The sequence below is a fragment of the Manis pentadactyla genome, unplaced genomic scaffold (genome assembly GCF_030020395.1).
Source record: "Manis pentadactyla isolate mManPen7 unplaced genomic scaffold, mManPen7.hap1 scaffold_462, whole genome shotgun sequence".
NCBI lineage: Eukaryota > Metazoa > Chordata > Mammalia > Pholidota > Manidae > Manis > Manis pentadactyla.
This window is the reverse complement of record NW_026644846.1, coordinates 39,752-50,000: the sequence shown is the minus strand read 5'-3', so window position 1 is coordinate 50,000 and position 10,249 is coordinate 39,752.

Here is a 10,249-nt window from a genome sequence, read left to right as displayed (position 1 = left end):
TAGGTATGAGCAAGTTTTTCTTCTTCTTCTTCTTCTTCTTTCTGATCTAGTCATGGTTGGTCAAGTGTTAGACAGGTGATCATTTTTCTGTTCCTTGACAGAAACTTTTCCTAGCAACGTGGACTCTGTTGTGTTTTACGTTTCTATGCGACGCGGTTTCTAAGTGCATGGGACCACCGTAGGAGCTTGCAGTATGTAGCAGCGACTACGGAGTCTATCAGCTTAGGGTGAAATTCAGGTCACCTACTGCCACAGTGAGCTAGGATTCTTTCTTTCCCACAAAAATATTCTTACAAGTTTTAATAAATTTATAATCAATCTAAAATCATAAACTCATATCTTCATTATACACCCCTCTGTAGGGCACAGTAAGCAGCAAACTACATTTCCCCTTCCTCTGTGTGGATACCGACATCTCCCTGACATAAGACACAGGTCGCCATGACTCCACTACCGAAGGGACTAAACAAGTTCTTACATGGTGAACGATGCAAGGGCATTCATATCATAGAAACTATTTCTGTGTGTTAACTATAAACAATCAAGTCAAGTATGATGTACGATTATTCTTTTTTTTTTTTATACTTGATATGTAATTCTAATAAAATATTGACGTAGTAGGTAAATGCAAGAGATAGATAGAAGGAAGGCATGATTGAGTGCGGTAAGAGAGCAAGTGTCGATGATCAGGTTTGTGCCTATAGACTAGGTCTTAATCCAAACCAGACGAGGGCAGCAAAACATCCAAGGTTGCAGAAGGTTTCTCTCAACCCTGGGGGGTGGGGGGAGGGGGGAGGTTCTAAGCCTCCCCTCTGTTGGTCCCCATTTTCTTGCCTGCCGGCCCCCCTGCCTACGACCGTGCCTGTCTTAGGTTGTTCCTCCCTTGACGAATCTTACCCGTCTCTGGCTAGCCAGCCATCTTCCGGGGCCATACAGGGAGATGTAAAGCTGGTAAGTGAGAGAGAAGCCATATTCTTGGAAAAGGTTAGCTTTTTCCTTCTTGGCAGATGTATGCCCTGTGGCTTCCAGGCCCAGCACTTGTCTTGCAGTATCTTTACTTCTTGAAAAATTATGGGATTTGTTGATTTCACGTGTAAGGCACAAATGCTAGTCAAGGGCTGTCATGAGGGAGGGAGGGAGGGAGGGAGGAAGGAAGGAAGGAAGGAGGGAGGGAGGGAGGGAGGGAGGGAGGAAGGAAGGAAGGAAGGAAGGAAGGAAGGAAGGAAGGAAGGAAGGAAGGAAGAAAGAAAGAAAAAAAGCTAATAGAAGTAGCAGAGGGAAGGAAGAAAAGATGAGAAGATTGATGAAGTGTCAGACAGGGTTATTCAAGTCAATATTCTCTCGTAACTCTATTTCTATAAAACTCTCCATCACTAGTTTCACTAGCATGGTAACAATAAAAGGGGGGTATTCTCAGTGGAAATGGGGTGGTCAATGTTTGACTGACGGTAGGTTTCGGTACTTTATGCTGAGATCGCCATTGGGCCCCGGCGTGTTCCGTTCTTCAGGAGCACTGTCCTGAAAAGCTCCTGGGAAACTTATGTTCTCATCCTTTCCACACTGCTCGGCAGAGGTTAGTTAACCCTTAGCGAAAAGGCAGGTCAAAGCAAGGCCAAGAGTATAATAAAAAAAAGCGAAATCAAGGTGGGTAATAGGGGGAGCCGGCTGCAAAGGCCCCTGCTTCGTGGGGGTCTTCTTCCAGCCTGAGTTTTGCTACACAGCTTGAATGGCATGGCTCCCTCAGCCACCCCTTTCTCCAACTTGCTCTCTTTCAATAAAACATAATAAACCTTTCAGGTTGCCTCTCCTCCCTGAGGCCGTCCACACTTCTTCACTCTTTAGGTAACTATCAATAAAACTTGTACTGTGCTTCATGACTGTGTCTCTGCCCTTCGATTCTTGTTGGCGGCGGGGAGGGACCAAAACCGAGCGCAATACACAACGCTTCCCCCTGACAGTTTCACCTACTGCACAGGGAGAGAGACCTCCCCAGATGTGGCTGCCCAAACAACACCGTGAACGTGTGGGATGACACCAAGGACTTCCCGCGGGGAGCGGTGGCGGTGGGGGCCGGGAGCCCCATCGATCTGGAAGATGATGGACGATGAAAACCCGGTCCTAGAACAGCGTTGCTTTAGGAGTGAGTGTGATCTCTGGGCCCACAAGCCAGGGTGGAGGAGCCACCCCCTGCCAGGCCTCCCTCGGCCCTGATCACTCCCTCTGAGCCTGGGTACGGCCTAGGAATGCGAACCGGCGACGAGATCTGCAAAGCGCGTCCGGCCCCTCCCTTCCCCAACCCCTTTGACTCGGATGGTCACACACACACACACACACACACACACCAACCGCCCTCAGCACCCCCACAGCCCCACCCCGACCCTTCCAGGGAAGACATCTTGTATGGCGTCAGCCTCCACGCCCAGGATTCTCAAAGGGTTCACGGGGTTGCCTGGGTTACGAAAGGGAGGCTGAGTTCGGTCTCCGCTTTCAGGGGCGTATCTCAAGAGATCCCGCCCTTATCCCCCATCCCCCACCCCCACCCCCCGCCATTTGCATGCTGCAGCCTGTGGGTGGGGGAGTTGAAGAGAGACATTCAATGGAGAGAAGCCCCGAGGGGGAAGTCAAATGCTCCCATTGAATTGGACCGGGGGGAAGTTTCTGCATTTGAAAGGAGCGATTGAAGGAAGCCCGCTGAAGTCGATCGTCCCTGACCCTCCCCTCCCCCACTCCCGAGTGAGCCCGGCTGACTCGGTGGGAACCGAAAGCTGGGGGTTTCGTGCCGAGGGGGGGGGGGTGAACTAAACTCCTGGTCCCCGGGGAAATTGCACAGGGGAAAAGCCGAGTTGGTATCTCAGACGGAGCGGGGTCAAGGGGATGAGATGCTTGTGGACGACACAGGGAGGGCTGTTCGGTGACCTCCCGCCTTCCCCTTCCTCTGAATGAGAAGAGGGCAGAGGGGAACGGGTGGGGGTGGGGGTGGGGGCGGGACCCGGATGTGACCGTCAGCCTGCCCGGGGACTGAGGCTGGGGGGCGGCGGTGGCGGCGGCGGCCCCGCCCTGCCGCCCCTGGCCGCTCGATCCGTTCTGGGACGTGCGGGCAAGGGCAAGAAAAACACATGCCCGACAGCGGGGTCGCTTTGGCTAGGCGGACTCACCCCAGCAGCGCGGCTTCATGCCTCACGTCATGGTCGCTCCCACTCCCCCAGCCCACCCCAGCCCCGACTCTAGCCAGGGAGACAGACAGTCAGGAATTTTCTGGTTGAGCCTGGGTCGGTCAGAGACATAGGTCATGGATGCCTCCCCACCCACAAGAAGGTGGAACCACCCACCTGGGAGATGGAGGAGGAGACTTTCGTCCCCACGTGGAGGTGACCCCATCCAAAATCATAATAAAAATAACAACCGTTTTCTTTGGAAGACTTCCTTCCTTCCTTCCTTCCTTCCTTCCTTCCTTCCTTCCTTCCTTGCCCTGCCTTGAGAAAAACCCTCCCTTTCTGTCGTCTCTCTTCTCTCTCTCGTCACTAGGTGGCGTGCTTGCCTGATTCAGAGATCACTTCCTCAAGCCGAGGGGATCTGCTGGCCAGGGACCTTGGCCCAAGTGTGTTTTCGAACAGAACAGTTGATGTTCTAGGGTACCCTTGGTGGGGATGAGCAAAGCCAAACTCCCCTCCTCGCTGACAAGTCCTCAGAACTCTCAGGAGAGCGACCGAGAGGACGGATCTCGGAGACGGAAAGGCTTCTTGAGCCCTGACAGATGCTAGCCAGCCGGGAGGAGGACTGGACTTGAGGCCTGGGATGGGGACGAGAATGGTCTGCTTCGCCAGCAGGCAGGCCCGGTTCACGGGAACGCTATGTCCACCCGCCTCAAGAAACGGGGCGTGGTTAGGAGGGTGCGGGGCCGGGGACACCCGCCTCCAGGGGGAAAAAAAAAAAAAAAATAGTCGTTTCCCTTCCCCTGGGACGATGGCTGGCTCCAGCGGGGCGAGCCCGGGAACGGGTGGTTGGTTGGTCAGTCAGTCCATAGACAAGGCTGGTAGACGACTCGTGGGGGATGGCCAGACGCTGGTCCCACACAAGGTGTGTGGGCGGGGGGTGCAGTGGTTCTGGGGTCCGTCTGGACAGTGGCCGCGACGACTGCATGTCAGAAATGTGGAGCTGGCCACTGAGCGACCTGGCCCCTGGCCGGCCTAGCCGGTGGCCAGCGGCATCCTCTCCCTGTCCCCCCGGCCCCCGTTCCGCAGCCCTCTGTCCTGTGGCTTGATTTGGGCTGGCTGTCTCACCCCTTCCTAACCAGCCCCCCACTCCCCCTTTTCGTCACGATCTTTTGTAGAGCTGTAACGTGTGTTTTATGTTTCTATTTTACCTAGGCCCTTTTATGGTCAGGGCATCGTCCGTCCCCTGTTGCTAGGAAAGCTCATTCCCAAGGAGGTCATGCCCCTCGGAGGAGGGCGATTGAAACATGACTTCGGATGAGATGAGATATTCCCGGCCCCGTGACAAGTCCAGGGCAGCAACAAGACAAGACGGAAGGAAGGAAGAGGGGAAGAGGAAGGGGGTGGGGGCTGAGGGGAGCGGGGAGGGAGAGCCAGAGAGAGACAGAGACAGAGACAGAGGGAGAGGGGGAGAGAGGGAGAGAGAGAAGAGGATGAACTATACTATCTATCCGTCAACTGTCCTCATCAGGGATCCTCAATTTCCTTTCCTTAAGGAAGAGCATCTTTTTCAGGGAAAGGCCTAGATGGCTCATTCGCTCTGTCCAGCAGGCAAGCATTGTGCTGTCTGTGGTTTCGTTCCCAGGCTGACATCATGGCGAGGAACAACGGGTACGAAGGTTCCATGAAATAACACCAAGCACCCGTGACGGTAGAGCAACACAGACCGTCGGTAAGACGGTTTTCATCCACGAGCCCCGTGACCCCGACCGTCATTCTGCCGTCTCCCCTAAGTCGGGGTTGGATCCCTCAGGGCCCTTATTGGTATAAGAGCGACAGCCCGATGAAACCCCACCGTTTTAGGCATTTCAGGAGGGTGCCTGGGCTTGAGATTTCCGGGACCCCACGCCTCATGTGCAGTGCTCAGAAGGATGACGACAGGAGAGGAAATCTAAGGGATACGAAGGAGGGTGGTTGTGAATCTCTCAGGACACACAGGCCTGGTCCGGACCCTTAGGTGGAAGCGGTCCGCTCTGCGATGGCAGCGGCGGCTGCTTCCCTTCCTAGTCATGCGGAATCGGAGATGGCAGATCGGGAGTGCCGGACGGACGGGTCACTAGGTGGATTAGCCTTCCCCCTGACCCCACCCCCACCCCCACTTTGTAATATTTCATTTCATTTTATTTTATATTTTATTTTGGGGGGTGGGGGTGGGGGGTTTAAAGGTTAGTTAACACGGATCCAGGCGTCGACTCCCTGGGCTCTGGCTCCACGGGGCATCACAGGAAGTACTTGGACATATGTCAACGTGTGAGGTTGGAAAGAACTTCTGTGGGTGGGGGTGAGCTGAGCCGTCTCTTTGGGCAGCACACAAACTGTCCGGGTTGGATTGGGTTTCCCACGGCCCTGACCGACTGTGGATGTCTGCAACCACCCACCCACCCACCCACCCACCAAGGAGCCCGTCTTCATGTCTCTCTGAGTCGGGACCAGGCTGCTTCTGTGTCGCAGAGACATCAGGATGTCGAGCGTCTGACAGCCAGGGGGTTCGGATCGGGTTTGGTGTGCTGGTAGGAGAGAGGCATGCACTGGATCCACCTGGGCCACCAGCTTTATGGATTCGGTGGCTGCTGCCACCTTGGTGGGCCAGTCAGCTAGGGCATGTCCCCAAAGCCCAGGTTTCGTTCCTTCCACGGGAGCCTCCGTTTGGATGACAGCCGTATCGTGGGGTAACAGAATCATCATCGTCAGGGATCCGATGAGACTAGAACGTTCCCGATTTCTAGGAGTTCCACATCATTTCCAAAGCAGTGATGGACCCCTACCTACAAACAGAGCACACAGAAAGCTTTGTAGGCCTATCTTGTCGGACAGTGTTTCCCGTGGAAACTTCACACAATCAAAACCAGTTTAGCCACTTAGAATTGGACTGGAGTAAGTTTGTCTGAAGTATCAACACAGGTTTCTGGTTTCTTCCCTCCCTCCGCCTCCCCCTCGCCCTCTCCTCTCCTCTCCTCTCCTCTCCTCTCCTCTCCTCTCCTCTCCCTCCCTCCCCCTCTCCTCTCCAGCTCCCTCTCCCTCTCTTTCTCACTCGCACTTACTTACACACTCCGTAGACTAGGATAACTGTGGTTAGGGTCCGGAGTCGACCACCACCTCTTCAAATAGACAGAAGATAATGCAAGTCACACAGCGAGGTTTATTTCCAGCTAGCTGGGGTCCAAGTGTCTGCCCGACGCAGCGGGTTTCCACAAGGACCCAGAGCACTCAAAGCCAGGGGTTTCTATGGCATTTTCGAAAAGCACTGACTCACAGTAACTTTCCATAAATTTTGGCTTGTGCTACATCCTGGGGGTTAAGCAAAAGCAAGATAAGACCACTCCTCAAATGTTAGGGTGGTTCAGCAAGATAAGCTGACCAGAGTCGCAACCGCCCGCAACCCGGTGTCCATGATTAACTTGTTCTTCAACACCTGTTTATCAAGCCTTACCCAGTTCCTCCTTTCCTGAGTCCTGCACTCAGAAAACGGCTCTTTGGCCCTTAAGATGGCCATTCTCATGCTAATTCATTCCTACACTGTGAAAAAAGATGCTTGGCTGTCTGTGTGCCCAGAGGGACAATGAAAGTCTTCACAGGCAAAATACGGGAGGGGACCCGGTTGCTGGCAAAACTCAGCTCTTTTACTAGGAAGCACACTCCATTTTCTTAACGAATGAAAGACCCAATGAAGGCAACACCCAGCACAGGAAAATCGTTTGAAAAGTCGATGCCTTTAAAGGCAATGCACACACATCACACACAACACACACAACACACACAACACACACACAACACACACAACACACACACACACACACAACACACACACACACACACACACACACACACACACACACACACACACACACACACACACACACACACACACACCAGCCCTTTCACAGTCTCTCACATAGGAAGAGCAGACCAATAGTCCCAGGACACTTTGTCTTCCTGACACAGAGAAAACTAGATTTTATTCTTGTGCCAGCTTACTTCTGCTATTAAAAATCATCTTAAAGAAACTCATTTAGATCGTAGCTGGCCTGATCACACACGTCGATTCTTTTCCCAAGGTTCCTTTTCACAGCCCTTCTGCAACTTTCTTCTTTATGTTCAGCTTTCGTCCAAAGATTTCCTTTTTTCAGGAACCAGCCTCTCACACTTTTAGGACACCATTTCTTTTCCTCTCTCAATTCCTCTCTTCCTTCCCTCTTTCCTTTCTGCCACCAGCCCCTCCCTCTCCCTCCAACCCCCTTCCTCCTCCCCTCCCCCCCCCAGTGAAAATGCATTTCTGTGTCTCATACCTTCTTTGACTGAAAGCATAAAGCATACGTCCCACTTTTCCTGCATACAGAGATGTTTCCTGTATTTATTATTGCCAGTGGCTTTTGTGACACTTAGAAGGATTCTTAGCTTGCCGAGACATCACTTCCTGTTTTTTTTTTCCCCCTTAATCTATAAAATTTTGGTTTCTGTTGTTAAGTAGCAAGCATATCAAAAATGTGTGGAGAACGACCACCACTCAGCTTTCATAAACCCACTTTTCTCATATGGAATATGTTTTCAGGAAGAAGTAACACGTGGCAGAGGCGATGGAGGCCTCCCGTGCATCACTTGAGCCCATTTGCCTCCTGTTTCTGCGGAGGTAAACATGAGCCAGATTGGGGTGTTCACCCTTCCCGTGTGTGTTCTTAGGCTTTTAGTATATGTGTCACAGCAGTCTTGCTTGGCATGTTCTGAAACGACGAAACCTTCTCACAGGGCACATCGCTTGGCCATTTCTTAACTCATCATGGTTCCTGAGGGGAAGCCAAAGTAGTACACGTACCTTGTACTCATTCGTGTCGGCAACCAAAGATGACAAACAAACCTCTTGCACGGTCCATTTGCTAATGGGCACTGGTTCCAGGGTTCCACAGTTAAAACAGCAGTACTGCAGTGAACTTTCTGGACACGTCTCCGTGAGGAGAGTTGGCATGGCGAGAATGACCGTCGCCTACGATGCCCACAGAATGGGTGAGTGCATTGGCATCTCCAAATAAACTAGGTGTTGCGGACCACTCTCCGAGGTGATCGCAGAAGTCTCCCTGCCGCCAGCAGAGACGAGAGAGCCCACGGCTCCAAACTCAGCAACGTGGTAAGCATCGGGGTTCGGTTAGATTTTCACATACGTCCGCCCATCGAATGGCAGTGCCACGGTATCTCAAGGTTGTTTCCGTGTACAGTTCTCGGGTGACTGGTGAGAGGAAGTAGCTCGTCAGGGGGAAAAGGACTATTCCGGGATGCTCGCCTGTGAATCACCCTTCCCGGATTCTTGCACCATCGTCTGGATTTCCAGCGAGCCCTCCGTCAGTGACACGGCACGCAATCAGAAGTTTGGATTCTAGCATGAACGCATGTTTCGACCTCTGCTGTGTGTGCTTCTTGTCTGCTCTGGTATCCACGAGTCTTTCCTTTGCTTTGGTTTTCATGGACAGATCTTGGATCCATCCTTCCTGACAGGAAGTGTCTGCATAAATGGACAGCAGCCTGTGTGCTGTGCCATTGAGTCGCGGGTTATTTTCACATTTCAAAAGCGTTTCCCCCCCACCCCCATGGAGGTTTGACGTCGATCTTGTGTGGCTATCCTGGATACCTATCAGCTACATGACGGATATTTATGTGCCTCGTTTCTCCAAGTTTCAGAGGTAGCAATTTTGCCTCCTCTCATTTCTGAATCTTAGACCGTTAGCATCATCAACTCCTCTGAAGCGTATCTGATATTTGTATTTGTTTGAATAGAAGAATCTTAATCTATAGAATAGGTTCCAGAGAAGTTATTACAGATGCATACCGTCTGTGTGATCCTGGTGCGAGCATATTACATCTTATTCCAGAACACAGTGCAGTGTATCAGACTTCCAATATTTGGATGTGCACTTTGAACCCCCGCCCCCACCCCCACCCCCACCACCCCCACACACATGTGAGATACACTTTTCACGGATGTCAATACAGTGCACGGGGTGGCTGGTGGGTGGGCACAAAAAACAAAAACAAAAAAGGACTCCCTGAAGTATATACTTTGGCCAAAATACTGGGACTCTTTCAACGTGAAAAGCAAAGCAGAAATATGGACTTTTAAAGACCCTACCTGTCTGGTATGTGCAGTGTAAATCAACGAGACAAATACCCGGATCAGTAAAATGTTCACAAGGAAAGATTTCCTATGAACTCTCAGTAAGCTTGTCCACATCTAGCCCTCACGTATGTAGGCCGTTTGGGCAGCCGTGCGAAAACTGCCTCTTAAAGGATCAAGCATCAGAATCAGAGAGGAAGAGTTTGCAGTAGACTCACTGGCACCCGGATAGTTTAATGCACCTACATGTACATTTTACATCAGAGTCAAAATTGGAGTTCTGGTAATCCCGTGGAGACATCTTGCTGAAATGCCACGAAAATGGTTGCCGCGTTCCAAGGACCTAAACGACAACACCAAAGGAAAAAAAAAAAAAAAAAAAAGTCAATGCAGAGTTCAGTTCACTCCAAATATGTTTTCAGTCGCTAGTCTGGACCAGGCATTAGAGCTAAGGAAATGGTTCTCCTTCCTATGGAGTTTACGATCTAGTGAAAAAAAAACTACAAGTGACGGAAGGAACTGTTTGTCTCTTTCTCTTGGTGCCTGCCTCTGCCTCTTACACGTTAGCACGTTGACTCTGTAAACCATTTCTGGTGAGGAAAATCAGCTTCCACCTCTCATCGGGAGAGTCATCTACTTTCATGCGTGAGGTTGACGTGCTGTGCTGTCACCGTGGACGGGACACACGGGACTTGCAGCAGCAGCAGCAGCAGCAGCAGCAGCAGCAGCAGCAGCAGCAGCCCAGAGTTCCAGACTGGGAAAGGATAGGAAGACTCGGGTCTACTTTCAGTCTCCTGGACTTTCATTTCTCTGGCTCTGGGTGAACCACTTTCCAGCGAGGCATCCAACGGAACTAGGGGAACTGTTGACTACCTGGCATCCTCTAAGAGTGCCACTTCTGGGCGGGTACACAAAAACTAGCCAAACTCCCAAAAGG